The sequence below is a fragment of the Pleurodeles waltl genome, chromosome 12 (assembly GCF_031143425.1).
Source record: "Pleurodeles waltl isolate 20211129_DDA chromosome 12, aPleWal1.hap1.20221129, whole genome shotgun sequence".
NCBI classification, from domain to species: Eukaryota; Metazoa; Chordata; class Amphibia; order Caudata; family Salamandridae; genus Pleurodeles; species Pleurodeles waltl.
The window spans coordinates 628,689,002-628,716,179 of record NC_090451.1 but is presented as its reverse complement, the minus strand read 5'-3'; the positions used below and the strand labels follow the sequence as shown (position 1 = coordinate 628,716,179).

At 41.8% G+C, this 27,178-nt stretch overlaps 1 protein-coding gene across 7 annotated transcripts in view; it reads right to left on the bottom strand.

Annotated features, from left to right (window-relative positions):
* MEF2D (myocyte enhancer factor 2D) overlaps positions 1-27,178 on the bottom strand; it is a 383,277-nt gene that overhangs the window by 147,059 nt on the left and 209,040 nt on the right. Inside the window, exon 3 of one of the 7 annotated variants that reach the window (XM_069218038.1) lies at positions 13,782-13,810. The exons of the other annotated variants lie outside the window; for them this stretch is intronic. The gene's annotated coding sequence lies outside the window, so the exon portion shown is untranslated. The remainder of the gene's footprint in view (positions 1-13,781; positions 13,811-27,178) is intronic. 7 annotated transcript variants of the gene reach the window in all.

Below are 27,178 nucleotides of genomic sequence, written 5' to 3'. Positions count from 1 at the left end.
TGAAAGGGTGAAGATTAAGTAATATGCCCTGGATCACGATATTTGAAAGGGTGAAGATTAAGTAATATGCCCTGGATCACGATATTTGAAAGGGTGAAGATTAAGTAATATGCCCTGGATCACGATATTTGAAAGGTGAAGATTAAGTAATATGCCCTGGATCACGATATTTGAAAGGTGAAGATTAAGTAATATGCCCTGGATCACGATATTTGAAAGGGTGAAGATTAAGTAATATGCCCTGGATCACGATATTTGAAAAGGTGAATGTTGAGATCAGATGGAGGTTTCTTGTTCCACAAATTAAACTTTGGCCTCTTGAAGACTTCACAGCCTTCGATTTTTATTTAAAACCTTGTTTAATAGTGATCTGTTTGATGTTTTCAGCACTACCAGAGAAGTGTGTGCGTTTTAAGGATACTGTAATTAATAATTGTGGTGTCTTTACACATTGTAAATAATCGCAATGCTATTTGCAAATGATATCCACACTGATGTCAACAAAAAGAAAAAAAATGCTACTTAACAGAAAAGGCAAACAGCCACATTTATAAAAAAAATAAAAAAACATCTTCCTCTCCTAATAACCAAGCATGGCCATTCTTTCGCATTACATCTCCTACCGGAACAGAAATGTTTTATTTAGTCCATCCACTCTCTTTCACCGCCTTAATCTGTTTTAGCACTTTATTTTAGCACATCCACACTTATTTTCAAGCACATTTAACCAGAGCTATTCACCTAAAATAAATTCCATATGGTAGCTTATACCACGTTTCCAGCTAAATGACTCCCGTATGGTAATTTTCATATGATAAGGTCGAGCAACATCTGTAACCAAGGTGTACAAGGGCCCAACACAGACACAACAGAAAGCCCTTTCTCCACATAAGCAGCCTCATACGCAACAAGCATTTACAATACAATGGGTCTTGCGTTTGCTCGAGTTAGAGCTATTAGCGTTGTAAATGCCTAACTGGGCTTTTCTTGAAACACAAACTGAAAATAAAAAGTAAAACAGTTGACAAAAGCGAGCCGGTTTGGAGCGTCGTGGGAGCACAGAAGAGACACAAAAGGAAAAAGAAGTTCGCTCACAGTCAAAGTTATTGGCAAAAGTGCAGTTATCTATGTAACAGTGTTGGAGGGCAAGGCAGTAACAAAACTGACCCTAGAAGGGACAAACATGAAGCATTTACCAACAAAAACAAAGGATTTTTTAAATGCAAGCCCATGAACGAGAGCTAGTGATGGGCTTGCGGTGGGCGTGGTGAAAAGGCCAGATACATACCAACACATCAGCAAAGCAGCACTTGTGCGCTGCTATGCTCAACCTAAAAAAGAATCAGACATTCCCAATGTAAAAGATAGCCCCCTTTTCAACCTATTGGGTTTGTCAATGTTTGTTAATTATGGTGTATGTATCCAATGCAGTGCAGCCTGGTTACATTAAAAATAAAAAAACAATTGTGTCATATTCTGGAGTGCACACCAAGCAAGCAAGTGCCATTTTTTTTTTTTTTTTTTTTTTTAACCGGCAATTAAAGATTCTAAATATATATTTTCTATTTGAAAAGCAGGAGGAAGAGCAAAACAGAAGGGGGTAAAGTAAGGAAGAAAGTGGGGTCAAGGCAAAACTTGGGGCTGGAAGCAACACGGACGATGCAGGAAGACAGACTGAAGCAACATTGATGGCGCAAGAGGGAGCAAATGTGTGAGAGGAAGAACATTGTGGTGGGAGTGGGAGAGAATATTTGGAGCTGGGATGGGGTAAAAGCACATTGGTGAAAAAGCAAAGAGGGAGACGAGGACAAGCACATTACAAAGGGTGTGTGGGGGAGAAGCACACAGGCAAGAGATAGGCGATAAAAGCACAGTAGTGAGACATATGGAGAAAACATGCACTCTAATGGAGTGCTTAGACGAAAAAGTAAAAGTGCCTTTAAAAGCAAGCAGTGGAAGGACACAGTAATGCACGCATGCTCTAACACAGTGATACTCAAAGTACGGCCCGGGGGCCGCATGTGGCCCTTTTGACCTTTACATGCGGCCCCCAGGGCAGCAGTAGCACTAGGCTGCTGATTACTCGATTTAACAGGGGACACATTATTTAAACATGACTGAAGATAAAGAAAGGAAGTAAGGAATTTGTCCTGCACCGCTTTAACTGCAGGAACACTTTCATTCTTTAAGAAATCTTGCAGCAAATGTCTACAACTAAGTGTTCCTAAAAATCCCAAAAGTGTATTTCATTTACACACAGAACCATTTAATCTAAGTACATAAGATTATATCAGTGCATGGAGAAGTATTTTTTTAAACAAGAGATTTCAAACATAAATTCTGAAACTTTCATTTTTTCCTCCACCCCCAACATTCATTCTTACCCCCACCTTGATAACACTGCCAATAGTGAACTAAGAGGCAAGTCAGTTGTTATCTGCACTCTTTGATTGGCCTGATTTGCTATTATACATGAACAACTTTATTAAATCAAACACAGGAGAAAAGTTTGCACAGCGCACATACCAAAGTCCTGCATTGTGAGGTCCTCCTGCATACAATAATGAAGAAAAAGAAGGGAACATGAAATAAAACAATTGCCTCGGATCACACAGTTTGGTAAAGTGCGGAAGCTGGGATTAATGCCAGGTTTTCTGGTTTCACATTGTGCGATTCAGCCACTAGATCTATATGCTTTGCTGCCCCCTATCGCCACCCTAACGCTACAAACCCTCCCCACCCAGAGCCCCCTCCTCCCTTTGATCGGCATGCTGCTAGCATCAATGCGGCCCTCGGTCACACCACAGACCAAACTTTGTGGCCCCTGGGAAAATGTTTGCGAGTACCCATGCTCTAACAGAATGGCAAACACAAGAAAGTGAAGGAAGCCCACACATGCTAACGAATAAGAAGCAAGCAACTGAGAGTGATAGAGAAGCCAACCAATGTTAAGCAATGGGCAGGTTTCAGGGCAACTATAAGCTAAACAGTCTTGCAACACACTGCGAATGTGCTGTCTAGTAGGCGAAATGTAAACAACTATTTGCACAGCCATTTTTTGGACATACTAGCTTTGTCAATGCGGTGTGTCGATGCTGTGCAGCATCGGCAAAAAGCATTTGTTTCAGGTGGTGCGTGGAATAAACAAAAGATCATAAAAAAGGCACAAAGAAGTGACTGCTAACTGCGTAATTTTGTAGTGTCACAAGCATGCATGATGACGCATGCCCGCACCTAATAATTGACACGGGTGCCCTTTTTATTAAAAAAAAAAGTACAGATTCTGCACGTCAAATGAGAAGGTTAAGAAATACATTTAAAGAATGCAAAAACACAGCAATTTTATGTCTGGCCTACCCAAAAATTCAAATATATATTAAAAAGAAAAAAATGACTATCAGGGGGGAATGGGGTAGCGGGTGGAGGAAAAAGTGAGTGTGGATGGGGTGATAAAAATAAAGCTGGTTTCAGGAGGTGGGGAAAAGCGATACACAAGGGAGAGAGCAACTCTGGGGGCAGGGAGAGAAACATACAAGAGAGAAAGAGAGAGCAAAATGGAGGAAGGGAGGGTGGCTTTGAGTTTGCTGGGGGTGAAAAACATGAGAGCGCGAGAGAAGCACATGAGCGAGGGAGCTATACTGAACATGGGGAGTGGGTTTTTGGCAGCTGTTGGGGGGCAAACAAGTGAGAGAACAGGAAAACATGCGCCCCGATGGAGCAATTACCCAAAAAGAAAAAAAGCAGGTCCCCGAACGTGCGCAGTGGAAGAATACAAATTAGCCATGCAAAAGGATGGCAAAGAGGCTATCCTCACAGGAGGGACGAACACAAAGGAAGGCAAGCCACTGAGTAAGAGGCACACACATAAAAGCCAACACAAAGGTAAACTGTGGGCAGGTGTAGAAATCCACTGTAGGTTTTTGTTATGCTTACAAAAGGCATTCTGCTACAAGACAGCTTTCTCTTAGTGACACTAATCCACGAACTTCTACCGTTCTATAGACTATCCCAAAACTTTAACCCAAGTTCTAATTAGAACAAGACATCCGTGACTACCCAAAACGTCGACTTTTGTACTTAAAAGTTTATAGCTAGGTGTGTCTGATCTTTAATGAAATAAGAAAACACTAATGTAGGCATTTTTATTCAAGTTTCTGAAATAAACTGATGACATGAAATGGAAAAGGAAACCTAGAAAGAGGAAAAAGTTAACCTTCCACAAAATCTTCCTTGCTTTTCTTGGAAATGTAACAAGGTCCATTGTGAATGAACTGGGCTTGTAATTATACACAGGACACTTAAGTCTATCATGTCAACATCAAGCCACTGATACAATCGCTAAATTGTAACAACACTTCCACAATCAACAGAAGATATTAACCTTTTGGCATACACAAAAGCTTTCAACTTTGTAGCTGAAACTTTTCGAGCTGGGTGATAATAGTAATAACTAGTATACAAACAAAAGTCGTAGCACTCGTGGTATAAAAACAGAACAGAGTTAGACGTTGTACGTATGTCCAGTCTTCTTCGTAAATTATCAACCAAACTTGTGTTTGTATCAAGGTCCAAGTTTTATTAGTACTGTTCAGAAATCCTCCAAAGGAACAGCCTATTTATAATGTTCAGATATCCTCCATAAGAACAGCCAACACGTGTTTCATCCTCTGAGAAGTATCTCTCATTAAGGACTTCATCAGGGCTTACTGTACTTCATATATTCACAATAATCATATCGTTAGGTAGTCATCGAATATTATCTCCATCAAAGTGTCAGAGTGACTAAATATCGGAAAAAAAGGGGAAAAACGCCGCGCGGTCTTATTCACCCGCAGCGTTCCCAAATCTAGTGGCCGCAGTGTATCTGTTTACAACATTACAATGCTACGAAGTTTGTTTTCTCGAACCTAGAACATGTTTCTCAGACCTCAGAAGTCGGGCTTTCAAACATCCACTGTTGAAATTCAAGAAAATGACACAAGCTCTCGATTTATCTTTATATTATCCGTTCCATGTTGGATCCGGAAAGAAAGAGGGAAAAGAAGTTGAGAAATACCATTTCTTATTTTTAAAGCAAGTAGGGGAAAGCATAACAGAGGGATCTCAGGTGTGGTGGAGGCATCACAAGTACTATTTCCTGTTTTGACCATAAAACCTGGTTTCTCACCATTTAAACTGTACCCTATAACACTCTGAACTTTCTGCTTCCTGTGAGAGGCAAAAAAAATCACACAGATGCACTGGGATCAATTAGCTTTGCTATTAGTTTATAACGATGCTGTGCAGCAAGTTGAATTGAATAGGAAACACAAAAAAAACCACTACGACGCTGCAGGCATGTCATTTTTACGCATGCGCACCATGCGTGTTCTTTGTGACACTCTTCACCTCTAGGATAAAAGGACAGTTTGAAGACCATAAGTCCTAAGCTACAGATCTATTACAAGGGAATACATTACAACAGAGTACCAGTCATGGTATGGCAGTTTTAAGATATTGTAGTAACACAAATAATAGATGTAACTACTCAAAAGGGACTCAGATCTTTGCAGGGATCAATTAAATAGGCCAGACGAGGATGCATTCCTGTGACCTGCAGGTTACACACGGATCTCAAACGTGTGCTTATCTAAATGAGAGATTTTTCGGGCTCATGCAGACATGCATACAGATATTACATTATGGATTCGGGAGCTGTGTCTGTATTTAGGAATGCATTTTAATTCCCTTCTTCCTTGATAGCACCTGTAGGAAACTGGATAAAATTCTCAGCACGAGGAGACGGTAGTGCACTTAATGGGTGCTCCCTGGGGATGGTTTTTAACTATGGGTAATTGCTTGTGACATGAATGGAGCATCCTGCGCCCAGGGCAAGACTACAGAGCAGAAGACAGTGACAATTCTCAGAGGGTGGAAATGAAAACTAAAGAGGACTACCGCAATGATTACAGCTGCAGGATGGAGATACACTGGCCTAGTTAGGAAAACTTGAATATTTCCTGTTAAGGAGATGGCTCTGACTGAAGCAGCTCCACGAGATCATTTTTGAATATTTTAAATTGACTCTGCCCATTTAAAAGTATTGAAGCACAACTAAGATGTGCTTCTGACCTTTTTTAGGGCTGTAATGTTTTCACTTCTATAAATCACAATGAACATATTCCTGTGACTCATGGTGATTCCAAGAAACTTCAAGCCAGTCCGGGGTACAGGGGGTAGTGCCCTTAATCACATGCCTGGTGGAGCTGATGTGCGAGCCTATCTACCACAGCCCTAGGTGACTACTAGAGTGAAAGACCTTTACAGAAATCACTTCACTTACACCAGTGAAATGTTACTTTATGTACCGCAGGTTGATCCGCTAACAACATACATATATTTTTATCGAAAAGCACATGTTTGGAACTGCCTACTACGTAAAATAGGACACCAACGGGACAGAAAATGTTCAGGATACATTGAAAATAACAAGGGGTCTGTGCGGTTGGGACTGGCATGACTTTTCGGCAAATCCTATTTTTATGTTCTATTATCCTGAAGTACATTGGAGTATAATGGAAAGCTGCTTATTTTATATGCAACAATTGCCCCATTGTGGGGGATTATAAAGGGTAAAAAGACATTATAATCTGCAATAGACGACATTAATAACATTGCCCATGATAACCAAACAGTCACCATGTTTAAGCAAATATTACCTGAAGCACATCCAGATTATAACTTTGATAGTTTCAAACAAATTCTCACACAGATGCGTGATGAAAAGGCAGCATCACTTAAATCTTGCCATTTGAAAACAAGCCTCTCATGAACAGGCTTAACAGTGGGGCTGGAAGATGCCTTTCCACCTACGCTTATAAAGGTATCTTATATCTCCTGTTACTAATTCTCTTTATACATACTTTATTTAAATGGACCCACATGCATTTTCTTGTGTAAGAGCTATTGGCATTCTACATTCATAACTGGACTTTTCTTGTCACATAAATTGGGCAACCCTGTCTTTTTCAGCCATATAATTCCAGTGACCAAGCATTTAACTAAAGCACTTCCATTTACCTTCTTCCTCTATCTTAAAACATATACAATTATCATACAAACCTTTATCAGAAATAAACTTTGGGCATTAGATTGTAAAGTTCAAAACATCATAATAAAAATATCATTTGGGACTGACTGGAGGGTGAAAGGAAAGAGGAAGATGGGAGTAAAGATGGAGAGGACAAGTGGCATCGTAACAGTGTTGTGGCCCTGGAGTAAGAAAGGAAAATAGTTTAATGGAATTTTGGTAGGAAAACAGAGCAGTAATTAGAGCTGAGTGAGGTCTGTAGGTCTCTGGGCCGCGGTGCCACTGCACCTGTTGTTCCATTGATAACTAGGCCTCAGGAGAGAAGGCGGATGGGGCAGAAAAAGTGAAAAAGAAAGAACGAGAAAATGAAAGCACAACTAAATGAAGAAACAGAGCAAACGTGCGAGACAAAAAAACAAGCATTTGCAATGCAATGAGTCTCGCGTTTGCTCGAGCTAGAGCAATTAGCATTGTAAACTCCTAACTGAAGTTTTCTTGCCACATAAATTGAAAATGAAAAGTAAAACAGTTTCACATAACTAACTGGACTTTTCTTGCCATATAAACTGAAAAGTAAATGTTTCACATAAGCGAGCTGCCAGCCGCCATCAGCGCAAAGCAGGCCCACCAAGGAAAATAAAAGTTCACTCGCAGTGAAACCTATCAGCAAATGTGCAATTATCTACGAAACCAGCAAAAGTGCAATAATCTACGTAACTGGCAAAAGTGCAATTATCTACGCAACCAGCAAAGTGCTAGTACCTATGAAACAGGATCAATGTCAAGCAAAGCACTCAACTACTACCCAGCGAGATCGCGCTGTTAAATACAGAGAAAAAGTAGTCCAGAAACCGGATGGAAAACATGGAGCATCGTATGTTTTCAGTAGTTGGTCGATGCACTTGAGGAGGGCTAAACACCGGAAGAGGCATGACGTATGCATGCCTTTCACTAATGAAAGCAAACATATTTTAAAAGGCAAGCCCACGAACCAATGAAAGAGACTGACGTGACATGGGCATGGTTTGAAGCCCAAAGAGAGATTACAACATGGGAGGGAGCGCTTTGCGCTCGCCCTTAAAAAGGGAAGGAAGCTGGCAAACTTGAGATAAAGAGGAAAAAATAATGAAAGAAGTGTGAAAAGAAAGGGAAAAATTAACATTAGAGAAAAAAGAGAGATGGTGAGATAAACAAGCAGTGAAAGTACCAGGGCATGTATGTACTGACACATTTCCCATAAACACAGAATGGGAAAACCACTTTGACACTTCGGTTCCCGACAAGTCACTTGTGGCTTCCATATACAGGCAGGAAAAAGAGGGATTTATAGTAAAATGTGAATAAGAAAATCATCAAGTAAAGGAAGGAAGATCTAAAAAACTGTTAAGATGTGGATTTTAAGAGCTGGCAAGAGAAAAGTGGGGGAGAAAAAAACATTGAGAGCAAACGGAGTAAAGGAAAGAACGGAGTGAGATAGGTGAAACAGAAACTCCCATATAAAGATGGCAGCTAAGAATAGAATTAATAGGCTCCCCCATGTTCTCCAACAGAAGTCAGAGTGTGGAACAGCAGGGGGGCACTGCAGAATAGCAGGAGGTGCATTAGCAGAGTTGTATGTGACCCCAATACAGCAATGTTGGTACGCTTCAGATCAGGATTGAAGGTATAGACAGAGCTGTGTGCCAGACCAGTGATGAAATAACAGAAAGGCCGCGGGTGAAGAATGAGAAACGGAGTGCTGTGTAATTCCTGGTATTAGAATAATGGGGCGCTGCAAGTTAGGGTTAAGGTGCACTGACACAAGTTGTATGAGGGTGCAGTACTGGAATAGTAACGGGCACACAAGATTAGAAGTGAGGTATGTTAATGGAGCTGTGTGTGGATCCTAGTATTGGTGTGCCAGTGTTGCTAAGTGTTAACTTGGAAGTGCCTTGGTGAAGCTGTGATTGGGGCCCAGCATGAGAGTGGAATGGCCTCCAAACCACAAAGCAAGGAATTCTGAAGGGTGTGTGTGAGCCTTAGTACTGGGAAGAAATGTGCACTGATGTTAGTATTGATGGATTCTGGTGGAAAGTGGTGGTTCTCATCACCAGTGGTGTTCGATGGTAGACTTGAGGTGCACTGGCTGAGCTGTGCATTGCTCTTTTGCGTCCAGAATTGGCTTGGCAGTGGGACTGAATATTAGAATTGAGCTGCTGTAATGGAACTGTATGTGAGCGGGGTCCCAGTGTAGGAAAGGAAGTGACCTTGCTGGGGTACAACTGAGGTGAACGGATTGAGCTGCGCTCGAGGTCTCAGTACTGGAGTAGCAGAGTGTACTGAATGGAAGAATTGAGGTGCTCTGGCAGACAGCGTGTGTGGGGTTCCTAGCACTGGCACAGCTTGGAGTGTGTGAACTGAGGTGCACTGATGGAGCTGCAAGTGGGATACAAATATGGAGCAGAAGTGGGCACTGTCTCTAAGGATTGCAGAGCTCTGGTAGAGTTGGTAAAGAAAATCCAAGCCAGGGGATGGTGGGAGCAAGGCAGCTGAAAGAGGGTGCAGACAGCCCACAAAGACCAAATGTGACCAAGATAACAGCCTAATATATAGCCTTGTTTGCAGCTAAGCGCAGAGCAAGAATGCCATACAAAAGAAAAGGGAAGCTTCCTTGGACGGGAGCAGGAAACAAAGTAAAAAAAAAAATCCCTACAGACTAGATAAACAGGACAAAGCGTAATCATGCAGTAGTTGGTCCCTGTTCCCACACAGAAGAAGGAGGGACAAAGGGGCATGACTGACCACTAGCAAGCAAGGATTTTTAAATGACACAAACTAACAAATGAAATAGCTGAAAGCCCACAGAAGTACACTTAAAAGTATAAAAGAGGTCGTATACTTATGCTCGACCTAAATAACTCTGTCTTGTACGTCAGTGGCCACAGCTCATTTTCAGATGGCATGAACTCTGTTTAGGATTTTTCAACAAACTTTGAATGAAACAGATTCAAATGGGCAGTTAATACGATACTATTACAGCACTGTGATGAGTAGGAAATATGAAAAACAACACTGAGTGCAGATAAAGTCTTTCAAAATGCTAGATTTGTAAATCCTCAGACTGGGCCTTCTGCAAACGGTGTACACACACTGAACAGCCGAAATAAATCTTGCTGCCATCAGATGACTGAAAAATATTGAGTACTTCTCAGGAGGAACTGACAATAGACCAGAAGACACCACTGTACTTATTGGAGATTCACCAGTAGAGAAGATGACAGAAGCATCTGAAGGAAGCTCTCTCTTCCCACCTACCATAAGGGCTTTCACCAGCAGCACCCACTGCACCACAGGATGGACGTTCCTAGTACAAGGAAGATGTTGTGTTGCATATGGGAAGGGGAAGCAACACACTTTAAAAGCCCTAAATGTACTCCACCCCTGATTATTCTGGATGAAACACGTACTTCAAACGATTACTGAAACAACAAATGTAATTGTGACATCCCCACAATATCCTGACAGCCCAGAACGAGCTAAAGTTTGATGACCAAAACCAACAACTGTTAACACTTCCATATGAAGTTATCACTTATTACATATTGCCAAAAAAAGAAACAGCCTAGCTCACTGACTATCCTCAATATATATATATATATATATATATATATATATATATATATATATACACATACAAACTAACCTTCACTGCTTACTGTTATCAACGTACTCCAAGGAAAAGGACTATTGGCGCATACAAGACAAATGTTACCCTATTTCGCAAACAAATGACTATTATCTCAGAACTGATGAGCATAGTTCTAGAAAAGTGATAGTGGGAGTTTTCACCTGTAAAGCCACCTTGAATTCAACTACATCCTTCATAAGGCTTAATGGACCTTCCTCCTAGCTTCATGACAGAAGATCATTTGGAGACAGCGTATGGAACGGACACTCTTGCCTTCACTTAATTTCAAGCAGGGCTGAACACCACAGATCTGAGTTTACTAATCATCTGATCTAAAATACTGGACAATCAAGCCACAACACAAGATTGGTGAAGCACTCACTTTGCATGTTTGTGCTTAGAGTAGTCCAACAAAGCAGCTACTTTGTGGTGATACTAATTAAAAAAAACAAGTGCATACAATTCTGGCAACGAAAAAAAATATGGAGCAGACCAATAACTCTTCAAGTCTCGATATGTTTATTTGGCATGTACAAAAACTTCACATACCCTCCAAACAGCCAACAGGTAGTTTGCAATATCATGACCCTGCTTTCTGAAGTATTCACCACAGTGATGACTGATTTTGGATGTTTATGTATAAGCCAAAGCCTTTTTCTTTGTCTTTGCTATTTCGTCCATTTTTTTATGTTTCTGTTTTAACCGTATCTTTGCAATAATCTAATGGATGCAAGTTGAAAAGAAGCACACATTGACAGAAGAAGCAGTATATTGGACTTTGGAATGAAAAACACAACATACCAGAAAAGGCATTTACTAAACCAACTAATATTATAATATTAATGTGGAGATACAGTTAAACCATAAAACGAATAACACTGGAAAAATAAAAGGGGATGACATATAGGTAAAGATTTGTGCACATTAGATACTGGTGCAATCACTTCACGCCAACCCCAAGCGTAAGGGCTGTTGGCAGTGGGGACCTTTTGCTACTGTATGTGCGGCCCCATGACGCTGAGGTATTCCACTCACAACTCAGAGGGTATTTGGCTCTAGATCTTCTCTGGTGGTAGGACAATAAGGGATGAAAACAAATCTGTTTTTATTCTAAGATGCTCATTCTTTGCAGTGCATGCAGCCAATATAGCTGCAGAGCAAACATTATTTTAATGGTGTGGTTGCAGCGTCGTAAGGCAAATTCAACAGTAGCGTCTTTCATGGCCGCCTTGATTAGTGGCCTTACTGCAAAAGCGGTTATGAATTCAATGACCCACCAGACACATATGAGTGACAGTGGCATTCAAGACCATAGCGACACTGCTGGCCTGCTGGGCCTCATCAGAAGTCGTGTGTTGTTCATAGTTAATTAGACCTATGGTCCTGCCTCCTTGGATCCAGTTTAATTAAGTGGAGAGCTGTGTGTCACACGGCAAGGAACATTAAAGCATCATCTGAATAATCTCAGTTAATTGGAGTAACAATTTTCAGAACATACCTCGAAATGGATCGTTCCAGAAGCAAAAAATGCAAAATAAATACTCTGAAATATTAGGCCAGCTCGTGGTCTCTCATGCAACACAGCCTGGCTACGTACAAAAACAAGAACAGACAAACCAATTGCTTTGGATTTTGTAAGGTGAAAAGGTTTAGTCAAGCTACAGTACAACGCCAAGCAAAGGTACTGCAGGGGCAGCAGCCATGCTCGCTATCCTCATAGAAACGAGGCACCGCACTGGTCTTAGGCACTTAAAAAGGTACTTCCAGCATTGAAAATGTCTGCAAAAACACTTCTCCACATAAGCATGCAAGATTTTTTTTTAACAAGTCTAAGAAGTGGATATCTTTTTTGGAAATAGGACTGACATCTTAGTTTACTTCTCTTTCTACTTTGCTACCACCTCAAAATTGTAGTTATTGTTTTGTAGGCAATCATAAGTTGAACTCGTGGGTAAGGAGCGGTATTAGCTCTGATTAACACACAACTCACAGCCCAGTGTTAATCACAACATCACATAAATAGGAAGGTGTTGCTAGGACAGTTGATAGCAAGGGTGGGTAACATCAAGAAACCGCCTGCACCCACTATGGACCAACCAGGAGCAAATGAGGGCAGGAAGGGGGCTACTGCAGCATTTTGAATACTAATGGTAATGACTGCATCCTACGTTCGGTCCCTAAGTATAGATCATTTAATGTTCAATCTCAGGACAATCTGAATTTGTATCAACCCAGCTAATTTAGGTGGTCAAAAAAGAGTAGGGGCTACAGCATCAATGAGTACTTAGTGAGCAGAGACTAATGTAACATTTAGTACTCAAAAACCCACATGCACTTCCTACTTTCTGCTCTGCTCCCTGCTACAGCTTCAAAAAGCACCTCATTTAGAATGTCCTTGAAAATGCCTGTTTATCCAATTGGGCACAGAGAGAGGTTTGATTCAGTGGTAGGAGCAGCAGAAAAGGGGCCAGCTGAACACGAGACTTTCATGGAGCATGACTTGGCTAGTTCCTAGAAGGAGATATGATTAATTAGTCTATGCAAGTTGAGCGGCTTGCCAAAGATTTTGGCTTAGAAAGTAAAGTTCTCGGCAACAGTGTATGGGTGGCTCTTCCAGTGCCCTCCCATGTGTATCTGTAAGAGTGGATGTTCTGCATGAATGTTAGCAGAGAAGATAAAGGGTGCCCTCACACACGAGCTGTGGAGTTTTATGAGGCAAAGTGTGTTAAAGATGGTACAATATCTACCTTTTTCTGTGTCCTGATTCAGTCACTTTAAAAAATGAATAAACAATTGAGTAAGTAAGAAGCAGTATTTTAATCTCATGGAGGGTTTTTACTCTGAAATATCAAGTAGAGTACATTGTGATATCTTAGTCAAAATATCAAACGTTTGGCTAGTGTAGAAATGTAGATTTACTATTCTTAACTGTGCATCCACGTAGATTGAGAAAGGTGTGTGTGTGTGTGCGTGCATGTGTACACACATACATAAAGAGTTATAGAAAACATTTATGGAAAAGGTATAGAAAATGTATATACTTACCAGTCGATATTCTTGTCCTTGATATTTGGCTGCAATATCAAGGTAAACTATATTACTTACTCCATATTCAAGATCTACCCCGCATGCAGTGAAATCATTATTTCCACTTAGACAAAGACAGAAGATTGTGCATCAGATAGATCGCCCTACCAGCCCTCCCTTAAACCATTAAAATATGTATCACCACAGAAGCACTACAGCTCCAATTACATCAAAATGTAAAATAAAAATACAACATGGGGATCACTTCACAGGCAAGACACGTGCATGGGGTCATCCTGCTTTCATATAGAAACTCAACCAAAAGAAATCTAGTGTCACCTGCTTGTTGCTTCAGAACTAACAAAGCTAAGCCACCGGTCTAGAACCGAACCAAAAATACAAACCTACAGCACTCAAAAAAGGCACCTGCTGCAATGAATGACAATGTAAAATGAAAATATTACCAAGTGTGTCGGCCTAGACAAATGACACAGAGCAACCCAGATGAGGACCTAAGCAGTCGGTCCTCTCACAAACAGGAAAGAAACAATTGTCAAATACATGATTCAATTGACCTGCATTACTTACACATCTCCATGGAAACTGACAATAACTGGCTCCTTTGTCTGCAGAAAGTACAGGACTGAAAGAGCATGGCGGCTAAACCACCACAGGTCTTACCTACATCAGCGGGACTTGTACACATTCCTGGGGCAGGGGACAAGGGAGCTGGCACGCACTGTTGGGACAGTCTGTCATACATTACCTGAGAAGGCGCACACACAATGTTATGCTGGGGCCTACGAGTATTAAGGTTGGGTCACATTTTGTTTGACTTGTTCAGAAACTGATACCGGTTTTTACGGGATTAGCACGCACTGGTGGGAAATGCACACATGGGAATGGCAGGCATTTTTGCAGAACACTTTCGTTCGAAGGCCCCATCCTACTCTCTCTCAGTAAAGGCCTGTTTTTATGATGCTAAACATCTCATACAGAGGCCATATTAGTTGATGTTGTTCACAAAGTTCTGTTCTGAAATTCTTAAAACTGTACGAGATTAGGCGATTACTGACTTGTGTAAACTATCGACGAGGGAAATGCGTTTCCCAATAATTGCTAAAGACAAGCTTCTCTCTGCTTCACTCTGTTCAGCTGTCAAACATGCAATAGATTTTTAAAGCCGTTTATTCCTCTTTATGCATCTTTCATTTTAGAAGCCAGTATGGTCTAAGGTGTACAAGGAAGTTAATAATCGGGCTCGTAGTACACAAAACCCAGTGGCGTCAGAAAGCTCTCTACAATTAATTCAAGGTTGCAGTATAATAAAACCACCCACCAGCCTCCTCGTCACCTTGATGTTGCAACGTTTATCTACTGCTAAAGGCAACATCAACCATCCTCCACCCTTCCTCAGACTCATTCTCCTAGAAGGCATCTAGGATGTACTGATGCTCGATAAACCCAACACACATAACTATGTCAGCTCAACCCCTTGTAAGCTTAGTGGATTCAGGCTCTCATTTGCATCTGATACAGAAAAGAAACGACAATTGTCTGTCTTAATCAAATGTTGATATCAATGAATCCAAGAAAGAGCATCATCTTCATTTACTAGAAGTCAAAGACATTCTGCCAAGCTACAAAATCACCAACCAAGCGTTACATCTGGATTCTACGTAACCAACTGTCTCAATGCCTAGTAATCTGTGAGTTCCTCTGCGGTGCCATCATCATTCTCAGTGTCCCAATACTGGCATTCAATAGTGAAAAAGTAAACCAAAATGAACTATTTCCATACTGGTGGATTGCACAATTATCTGCTCAGCACATGCCTCCGTCAGCCACTGATAAAAACCAAATACCTTCTTCACTCTCTTCCTCTGAGAGGGAGCCTCCTGGATGACCGCACTGCGACTGTGGCGACCTCTAGGTATCCAAACCAAGGAATGGAATTATTCTCAAAATGGACATGGTTTAGTTCTGGCATAAATGATTTGCCCAACAATGGGCACATCTTCCAGCAACAAGAAAGACACTCACTGTTGCATGATCCAATGCTACAACATTGGTTGTTCTCAACCACGCTGGTAATGAGAGCTCTATATCTCTACTCTTCGCATGGGTAACTGAAGGTTGCCAGGCCGGTGAAACAAAGCCCAGTGCTCTGTGCTGCACCTGCTATTTCTCACAAGTATGTATGCTTCCCACATGCGTGGATGGACTCCACACACACCGTTTTTCTAAGAGGGCACTGGAGTGCCAACCAGTACTCGCCTGCTCCTTATTTACCATGGCACCAGCACATGTCCGGTGTGGGGGCTTCCAGACAGGTTAAGGTCAAGACAGTTCTACAAATCCCGGCATCACTGGAAAAAAATATAATTCATGGAAGCCATGATATGCAGTCACATGGAATATTTCAAAAATATAAAAACTAATCTTGGGCTGGTTTTCCTCAACAAGAAATATTATGCAGTGAACAATGACAAATAACATCTCTATTTCGTGAGGCTAGGGCACAGCTACACAGAATGGCTAACACTGCAGTGGTATGAAATGTAAAACTTTGCTCCCCCCCCCCCCCCACCCAAGCATGTGTCTTCTTCGACGTGTTACGCCAGCAAGTGACCTAACCTCCCTGCACGCAGACCTCGCGGCTTTCCGTCTTCTATGTCCACTACTCCGAGAATTCACTGGCAGCGGCTGGCAATAAACAGCTCACATCGCAGCACGCGGTCACTTAGCGCCCCGGCTGCGCGTGCCTGGCTCGGAGTACACTTTGAATCGTTTCTATCCCCGCAACAGAATAGGCTAAAGAAAAACTCCACAGCAAAAGATATTTCCCAAACAAAAGCAGTAATGGGGTGATGTCACACATACTACCTAAAATAGGGATGTTTAGGAACTACCCATTTCTGGAGTCGATCTGTGAATATAAATAAGGCAGAAAACGCCATGGAAAATATGTCTTAATGCCCACAAAGTTATGGTTCTCTGAGCCTTCATAAAATTGCCACTAGGCACCAAGGCTGGTCAATTCAAGATTGCAAAAAATCATTTTAGCTGTTCGGTTAAGTAACCATTAAGAGGGCAGAAGTGTTTTAGAATCAGGCTCATGAGATTAAACTATAGCTGGGTAATATATTAGCCTCTCAAAAACAGCAAAATCTTGCAGAGAAGCATGGGCTATCAGGGCAGACCACTACCTCATCTACTTACTTCACATGCTACTGGTGAAAGGCCACACGCACCACAGGTGAAGCTCCTGTGCCAGTTAACGAACACTGTAATAGCATTTCATGCCCATACAGGGCAACTTGGCAGTCTAAAGGAAAATAATGTCATTAAAATATTGCCTTCACTAACTGAACACGTCGGTGGATGCAATGAAAACAAACCTATTTGATTAATGTCAGGAGTGACACGATGCAAGGGAGTTGGATTTTTACAGCTTCTTTCTGAAATGTGCATGTAGCTATGGGATGAGCTTGTCTGAGCTTTGTGGTATCTGTAATTTTGCACTGTGTTTAATATTTGTTTATTAACCAGGTTTTACAACGTGCAGCGCCTACACGAAGCCTAAAGGCGCTATTTACAACGTATAGTGTGCCATGGAAGAGTACTGAGTGAATTATTCAGACTACCCAATGCATCACAAAACGTAAACTAATTAACTAGTCTGATAAGCATCAACTACCTTCCTGGGAAGTGGGTGATATTCACACTGGGCATGATAGTGATTTACACGACGTGCGCCCTGGACACCATTTACACCATCAAGCTGCTCAAGGACGAAGATGTCTTCTGAAGGATGCTCCGGTATTCAGATTCCAAGGGCGCAGCTGGCTTTCAGCAGCAATGAAGAATTCCTCACAGCTGAGCCCATGCCTTGGAATACCATTACCGCCAGGCTCTGCCTGGGATTTCAAACACCAGCTGGCTACCTTCATTTCTCTAGAAATGTGCGAGTGGCCTCACTGAGCCCAGCTTGTCTGCTAGCGCCGTGATCCGATCTGTGGCGCTTACTTTAAGGCCTTAAGTTAAACGGGACTTGAACAAAGTGACCTTATACCAGGTGTGGCAGTAGTGGTGGTTGGTAAAGACAAGCTGGACCATAGTAGATTAACAAAGAGTCAGTTGTTATGATGAAAGGAGAGTTGGGATGGGCCCCATTACCGTACACCCCAGGGTCTGCTCTGGGCAAGATGCGGGCTGTGAATCTGGTACGTCAAGCCCTTGGGAGAGGTCATAGGTCAGTTTCCCGGATATCGGTCTGAAAGAGAACAGTCCATGAAAAGGGACAAAAGCCTAACTATCCAGCAACAAACCGGAAAATGCACGCTACCACAAGTCACACGTGGAAAAGTTCTGCTGTGTCTTATCGAGACCAAACTACCAGGCCTCCATATCGCCTATTGTTTTATGCCTAACTACAAACTGTCGACTCTCACTACAGACTTTGGTGCTGAAGCCAGCTCTGTGTTTGTTTAGAACACGCAGTTAACTTGGCCAGAATGGGAGTGTGGTGATTGCGCACAGCTGTTTTAGCCTTCAGCATTCACAGCATTAACTGTACTACGTCAACCTCCCCTCTAAGCGCCAGCAAGCTGCAGAGTCTGAATCAGTCATCCAGGCCACATTCTAGAATGTCAATACTTACCCCATATCTTCTGGCAAACCTAAGATGCGCGAGGCGTAAATGACACCAGGCTCCGTGCGCGATGACGTCAGCTTGCAAACAGCTAGACAACGCCACTACGCCTAAGTGTAGCGAGGACGAAGTGCCTCTTGTAATAAACAAAAGCACAACAAATTCGCCAAAAAACACACAACGATATAATGAAAATCACCACTCTGCTTACTTCACTATGATCCAATATTAACGAGAAAATGCTGCTTGTGAGAGCTTTCTGTAGTCCATGCAAAAAAGGAAAAGAGTAACTCATTCGAAGGATCCCTAGCAGCAAGGACAGCTCCATGGTGTCCGAGAAGCGTTCACGCAGTTGACTTCCATCACGCTTCACTAGCAGGTCCCAGCCGGAAGGGAAGCGTCACAGGCCCATGGTGCTACCCCGGAGCCGCGGCGAGGACTTCGCTTCCTGCTGAGGAATCTGGCACCTTTCAGGGGCGCCCGTGCAAAAAGCCATAGCGAGGGGAAAAACAAAGGGGAAAAAATCCCTCCAAATCACCAGTTTATCCCACGAGGATCTCAGCTGAGAGGGCGGCCAGTGGGATATTTCCAGAGTGGCTTCGGAAAATGATCCAGCACAAGCGCGTCGCTGCCAGGCTGTCGCCGCCCTCCTCCGAAATACCGAGCTGTGCTCGTGAGGCGGCCCCGGGCAGGAAGACGGCAAGACTTCCATCACTGACGGCCCAATCACGAGCCGGCAGCCCCGGGATACTACATTTCCGCGGATTCCGTCCTCAAGCTGGCAATAGGGAAGCCTTTGTTACTCCGGACAGCAGTTGTAATACGCCAGGGGGAAAAAAACAGAAAACCCTCAAACCACTTTCCTCAGGAAAGACATTTCTACTGTCAGCCGCAGCCACTTATTAAGAGACTGGGTGCTTTACCCCGTTTCGGGATGAAACTGCACGACGCGGCGCCCCTCCCCATGATTAAGAACCAAACATTTAACAAACTTGCACTGAGAACGCCAATAGTTCTGTGTTTAAGGTGCTAACGCACGGAACACAGTCTCAGCAAGGTAAAGGCGGGCACATCTGAAAAACCAAATGCGGCTTCTACTGCAGGCTCTCGTGCCCTCACTATAGTCCTCTTTGTTTCTACGTGAAATGAAGCTCATAGCTCAGGAGCCTTCATTAAAGCCCGTCCAGCAATCATTTCACATACAGAGGTGGGAACTGTAATGATGGCTACCTTGCCAGCACAGTTCCCAGTCCACGAAGCATCACAAGGGGGGCTAATAAAGACAGGGAACCTTCAGTTTTACTTAGGTTAAAAAACAATAACCCGTGGTCTAATGTTACTTTCCTCTACAAGATTATAGTTTCTTCAGAAAAGCGTAACTATAACTTCCGAATTTCTATGATTTTGTGTGGGTAAACCATGAACCTAGCTATAACGTCCCTGTAACCTTTGTTTTTTTAATGAATTTCTATGGCTTGTGTAAAGTGAAGGAATATATAAATATTGAACATTAAAACAATCCCGGGGGCAGGCCCTGCCGCCAACCCCCACCCCACATGCACCCAACCGCACAATGCGGACGGCCGTTGCCTGGGCGCACAAAGAACACACTATTCCCCTGGATGCAAGGGTTAGCAAGAAATAGTGACCAGCCGGAACTGATCCAGTTGTTTACAGCCGAAGAAGAGTATGTATGCACACAACTAACACAGCAGAGTTGAGCAGGAAAGGGGTCACAAACAAGCAACCCTTTTATCAAATGAATAATTTTTTTTACCTAAAATTGTAAAACATGGCCAGATTGAGATTGCATCTTTAAGAAAGATTTTTTCTAGTTCCTCACTTGTGAAACACCCCTGGAATACTACCAGCTGAAATGCGCTTCCTGATGAGCAGATCCCTGACACATTAACTGGTGATCTCAAGGGCATTAAGAACGATCTTGAAGAATGCTATGAGCAGTTTAACCAGAGAGAGGGACATTTATAAACAACATTATAAGATGACTCCTTATACACAAGGCAGTTTATTGAATCCTCAGCTGTTTCAAAGGAAATAAAAAGCTGACACTTGCCACCTTATGTGGTAAGTAAGCCTTAGGGCTTGATTTAGGTCTTGGCGGAAGGAATACTCTGTCACAAATGTGATGGATCTCCTGTTCGCCTTCTTTCTCCTCCATAGGATATCATGGGATCGCAATAAGGTGGAAGGGATTATCAGTCATGTTTGTGACAGAGTATTCCTCTCCGCTACAACTAAATCAGGCCCTTAGCATGTTCTAAGTCAAACCTCAAAGGGTTGTTAGCGAATTCATGTGCCACTATGTTTATCCCAGACATGCTGTAAACTGATCCCTTGGGCATTACGAGAGGATCCTTTGAACAAGAAAGGTAGGATCACAGCACATCATCCAAGAGCCTAGTTAGTTTCTAAAAGCACCTCATGAGTTTAATGCAAGCACATCATTATCTGACCCATGCGCATCATGCAATGATGTCAAGTACAATGGAAGTTGTTGCCTGGAAGACTCTTGATGTTCCCCTACACGTTTTATCCTTAACCACAGCTTACGTTGAACAGATCCTGACTCACGACTAGTGGATCCTTTGCATATTACATTATCATCCCTGGTCCCTTAGAGGGTTAGTTAGTACATCACGTGTGTTACTTTAGTGATGTTGAAATAACTTTGATATTAGAGTTGAACCCTGACATGAACTTATTTTCTTAATGTGATTTCCCAAAAATTATTTTTCTATATTTCAATATTTAATCGCAATAATTTAGAAACACTAGGTTTTACCACTATCTTTTTTTTTTTTAATTGAATGATCTATTAATATAATTGTGTCACAAATGGAAATAGCTGCTCAGGTTCCTCAACAAACGAAGCCGAAGCTCTAGTGCCATTTTGGACCAGTGTATAACATTTGTTTCTGCAAGTGGAATATTTTCTCCCTTTACTGACAAAGTAGCTGCAGATATTTCAGTGTAAACAGCAGGTCTGCAACCTGCATTCATGAGGCCTTCAGATGACCAAGGCTGAAAAATGCATTTTTATTTAAAAGTGAAACATTTAACGCTGTTTTTTACCCTCCCCCTGTTCTGTATGCTTTTGATCTAATTACATGTTTTATTGCAAATATGATACAACGTACACTGCCCGTAAGTAATTAATTACATGTGTAACTGAACTGTAGCTAGTCTATGGATCATACCTGTAAATCCATAAACGTAAGGTTAAGGTCTCAGTAGCTCCCATTGTACCTGTAGATCCCAGCACCAGGGGTGCAGAGAGATCTGATAAAGCAAAAGATGGCTGGAAAAGTTCACTTTCGTAGGCCAATGTATGATTACATTAGCTGAATAACCTTGTAAGTGGAGCCTGACATAGGTATCTTGCAAGTTTTGAAAGCATCACTATTTGAATGGTACTTTGGTGTTATTTGCCTTCCCTTAATTATTTACATACGATCTGGCAAATGGAACACCTGCCATTCATCTATCCTCAAGGTGAAAAAATGAAACAGTAAGGAAACAGTTCTCTTATCTAGCATCTGCCTGGTGTTTTTAAGTTCACACGGTGCAAACTTGTGTATATTATTCTAAGAGACAGAAAAAACGTTTAAAGGTGTCCTCTGATTCTCTCCATAAGAACATTTAAATCATTAAGTGTTTCGATGAACCAAAAAGGGTATCGAGATTGTTCATCATCCATTGCTATGGATGTACAGGCGGATTAGTACCTTAAAAGCGAAAGCTTAATTTGTGACCAATTATTTTTATATTTACTGAAAAAATACATGGGAGAAGACACAGCTACAGACGGGGGTACTATAAAATGCGAAATTACAACACCCCAGTCATCTCAACCAGCAGCTTCTTTACGTTTGACAAAATCGTCATACATTTAAAGCCAATGAGTGACAGGACAGTCCATCAGTAATGAATGTGTACTAAAGTATACAGGCTTCCTGCTGATGAAGTCAAATAGGCCAGATAAAACGCTAACAGCAGTCACACTTGCACTGCTACCATTCTTAAGTATGTAATGAAATATGTATTATTCCTTTACCCGCTTCTCTCAAATACTGCAAACTTGGCTATATCCTGCTTCTAGGCACTTGCTCACTTTAACTCAAGTACGGTCACTTAAACCGACATATTCAATTACAGTTTATATTCCACTTTGAACTGTGGCAAAACGTACCCTAACTGACCTAAAATAAAGCAATATATTGCTTGATCATAATTGTCACAATATATATGTGATGCCATTTAACTGCCTTTCTGGTATACTATTTTAAAAAGGATTTTCCAGACTGCTCCAACACAACTTTTCAAAATTCTGGTATAATCTGTGAAATCCTTCTTCAGGAGATAGATACCTGTGCTTCAAAACCTCGACCGTCCCGCATGAAGACAGAAAGGGCCGCCCCTTCAACACAATTTTGCAAAAGTAACAAAATAATTAAAATGATATCAAATATCGACTAGCACCCAATGTTCTGAAGTATTACACAATACAGTCTCAAGAGTTGAAAACATTAATTTAATGAAGACTGTAGCTTGCATCACAACTATTTATAGGTTGAAACATTATTGCTCTACTGCTTTCAAGATAAACCAAACTACAGACCTTCTCATTTCAAAAGGCTTGGGTGTATGGGAACGTCCAAGCGGCCACGTGCTCTTAAAATATTTGTACACTAATCCTCCCCGGGAGCACAAATTAAATAAACTGCTTCCATGGTCAAACTTCCTTTTGCACTACTACATCATGAGTCTACACTACACCGTTCCAAATCTACTACCAGATAAACTCCTGGACTGGACAGAATACACTGCTTGGCCCATCAAATGCACACAATCCAGTACAACAAATGCTACTCAAACCACACCGGCTGAACTTTAAAACAGTGAGACCTATTGGTACAATAATTCCAAGTTTCCATTGATTGCTGAACTTAGCATTAACTTACGGTACAAGGTTTGCATTTGGGGACACATGGTAATCCGAGTAAAGAGAGAAGGAAGTAGTAAGTCAAAGAGATGCAGACAGTGCTAGGTTATTCTGTATAGACATTTAATGCATATGTTTACACAATCTGACACTGGCAGGATCGTGTTCTTTTGTTTTTGCTTCCCTTTTACAATCCAGTTCTTTCGCGGGTGGTGCTTATGACTGGAGACCCAGCTTACATTCTGAAGGTGTCTAAGCTGCTTTGAGGGCATTCTAGAGAAAAAGGCCAAGGACTCCAAACAATCTTAACTTTGACCAAACACATGAGGGTAAGAAGGGTGCGAGTACAGCAAGGGTTTCACAAAATGTTGGGAACGAGGTAAGTGTGAGATGCAACACGTAGCTTTGAAAGTAAAGGGAAGCAAAATGTAATGTGCCCTGCTTCTGTGAGACAGCCAACCACGCTGGTGGAGAGTAGCAGGTTACATTCTATACAAGTCACATCGCGCCCATGATGCTGACACAGTATGATTTTGTCATAAGGGGAGAAATGTGAGAGGGGAGTCTAAACAGTAAAGTGTTGCAATGATCCAGCTTCATCACGACCAGTGCAGATCGCAACCTAAGAGCTTAGAAGGGGCGATGTCAATGGGATTTCCCTCTGTCTAGGACCTAGTGACAACGATGAAGGGTGTATAGCTGACTTATGCACACTGGTAATTACTTGTGTGTGTGGACGAGAGACTACGTAGTTGTTCGGAGGAAGGGAAAGGACATGGAGGAGCGGACAGATATGTGGATTTTTTTTCTGGTCTTGGACGAGCTTAACATTGGTGAGAGGAACACCATCCATGTCTTATGACTACTGTAAGTCAGGCATCTTAGTTTAAGAGTGTTTTGTAAGAGAAATTAAAGGGGAAAAGGTGCACTTGTCATCAGTATATAGATGATACAAGAAGAGAAAGTTTAAATTCAGCTCAACACTCTCGAAAATGCTAAACTAAACGACCTTGATAGATGCCAATCAATCACAACCATGTAAACTCCCCGAATGTAAATTCAAGCAGCTTAGAGTACAATCTACTGACATATTTATTGTTAACTAAAAAAAGCCAACCAGAGCATAAGAAGTTTGAAATTAACAGATATATTCAGGCAAACTAATTTCTTAATTATGACCAACTTTCCATTCCATTAAACATATAGGCAATACTGACCAGTACATGAACTATTTCTCACAATGGATAGTTCCAATCACTACATATTAAATTCATTTTGAAAAGCCCTAATATAAACTATTACTTACGAAGATCACCAGCAATTTTTCTCATATTCCATTTTTTTGGATAAAGCTTTTACTTAAAAATATAAAAAAATATGTTGCTTCGACTTGCTGAGATGTTGCGATGCACTTATGTATTCTGCAAAGAGATCTATGTGCAGCTTGAAAGAAATAAGTAAGATTGTAGGCAGTACACAGCCAGCCCCTCCAATGTTAATATAATGAGTAACGTTAATTACTGCAACATCAACATATCTTCTATTCCTTCAAACTTTAGGGATATAGTCCTATGAGCATTTGGCTATTATACCCAGTGCAGTTGCCGTACAAATGGTTTGCAAAATCCCAGCTATGCTCCATAATTAGAGAGGCAGCAAAAGACAATCCACAAAGTAATTTCCTTAAATGGATTTTGTTCCCATCATACTATCTTCTACGAAGGATTGATGTTTTCACACTGAGCAATATTTTCTGTTTTTTTAGGTTCAATTTTGGGGCCATAATTAAAATATTAAAAACTGGTTATATCAGATTTTTTTCAAAATAAGGCCAGAGGGTCAATTCAAAGTCGTGAAAGAACTTATTGTCAGGAAGCCCAATTTCCAAGAGAAAGCCCATGTATGAGAAATGGTGGTTAGAAGAAATAAATAGTCTAGAAAAATCATTTGCATGAATTATTTCACCCAGAATTCATGTCTGTAGAAATACCTTTTTCTGTAGTCTCGACTCAATTATTTCAATTTCAGTGCTTTTCAGCACAAACATCACGAAATGTATCCAAATGTGTGTGTCTGAGTCTCATGGTGTGGCAGAGCAGGGGATCTACAGCAAGAGAGGATCTTGTATTGGCAATACTTCCCACAGAAAAATACTTATGCTATCCTAGTTTCTCTACTGAGATGGAAGTCTGAGAGAGAATACGTGACACACTCCTGCAACCAACAAGTCTGAAGTTGTTTTTAACTAGAGGGTGGATGAGCCCCCCCCATGAACATTTTGTAGGAGTGCACATGCATTCAACACACATGGAGTATCCATGAAAGGACACACTTATTTACAGATCCGTAATGGATTGTTAAATAAAAATAAAAAAAAGAGAGGCGCAGAAGCAATTTGTTAAAACAATAACGGGTGAGTAGGTTGGGAACGTGGTAGGAGGGAAGCCACAAGAGGGAGAGATCATGAACCAACGTGGGGAGTGTTTTGAGTGTGCAGAAGCACATCGGCAGGAGAGAGCAGAGAGAATAGTTGGAGAGAAGCATATGGGCAGAGGATGGGGTGAAGAAAAGCACATGTGGGAGAGAGCTGAAGAATGCAAGAACTCTCATTGAGCACTTAAACAAAAAAAGGAAGAAGTAGTTCTCTAGAAGAAGGCAGAGGAAGCATACAGGGAGTGCAGAATTATTAGGCAAATGAGTATTTTGACCACATCATCCTCTTTATGCATGTTGTCTTACTCCAAGCTGTATAGGCTCGAAAGCCTACTACCAATTAAGCATATTAGGTGATGTGCATCTCTGTAATGAGAAGGGGTGTGGTCTAATGACATCAACACCCTATATCAGGTGTGCATAATTATTAGGCAACTTCCTTTCCTTTGGCAAAATGGGTCAAAAGAAGGACTTGACAGGCTCCGAAAAGTCAAAAATAGTGAGATATCTTGCAGAGGGATGCAGCACTCTTAAAATTGCAAAGCTTCTGAAGCGTGATCATCGAACAATCAAGCGTTTCATTCAAAATAGTCAACAGGGTCGCAAGAAGCGTGTGGAAAAACCAAGGCGCAAAATAACTGCCCATGAACTGAGAAAAGTCAAGCGTGCAGCTGCCACGATGCCACTTGCCACCAGTTTGGCCATATTTCAGAGCTGCAACATCACTGGAGTGCCCAAAAGCACAAGGTGTGCAATACTCAGAGACATGGCCAAGGTAAGAAAGGCTGAAAGACGACCACCACTGAACAAGACACACAAGCTGAAACGTCAAGACTGGGCCAAGAAATATCTCAAGACTGATTTTTCTAAGGTTTTATGGACTGATGAAATGAGAGTGAGTCTTGATGGGCCAGATGGATGGGCCCGTGGCTGGATTGGTAAAGGGCAGAGAGCTCCAGTCCGACTCAGACGCCAGCAAGGTGGAGGTGGAGTACTGGTTTGGGCTGGTATCATCAAAGATGAGCTTGTGGGGCCTTTTCGGGTTGAGGATGGAGTCAAGCTCAACTCCCAGTCCTACTGCCAGTTCCTGGAAGACACCTTCTTCAAGCAGTGGTACAGGAAGAAGTCTGCATCCTTCAAGAAAAACATGATTTTCATGCAGGACAATGCTCCATCACACGCGTCCAAGTACTCCACAGCGTGGCTGGCAAGAAAGGGTATAAAAGAAGGAAATCTAAAGACATGGCCTCCTTGTTCACCTGATCTGAACCCCATTGAGAACCTGTGGTCCATCATCAAATGTGAGATTTACAAGGAGGGAAAACAGTACACCTCTCTGAACAGTGTCTGGGAGGCTGTGGTTGC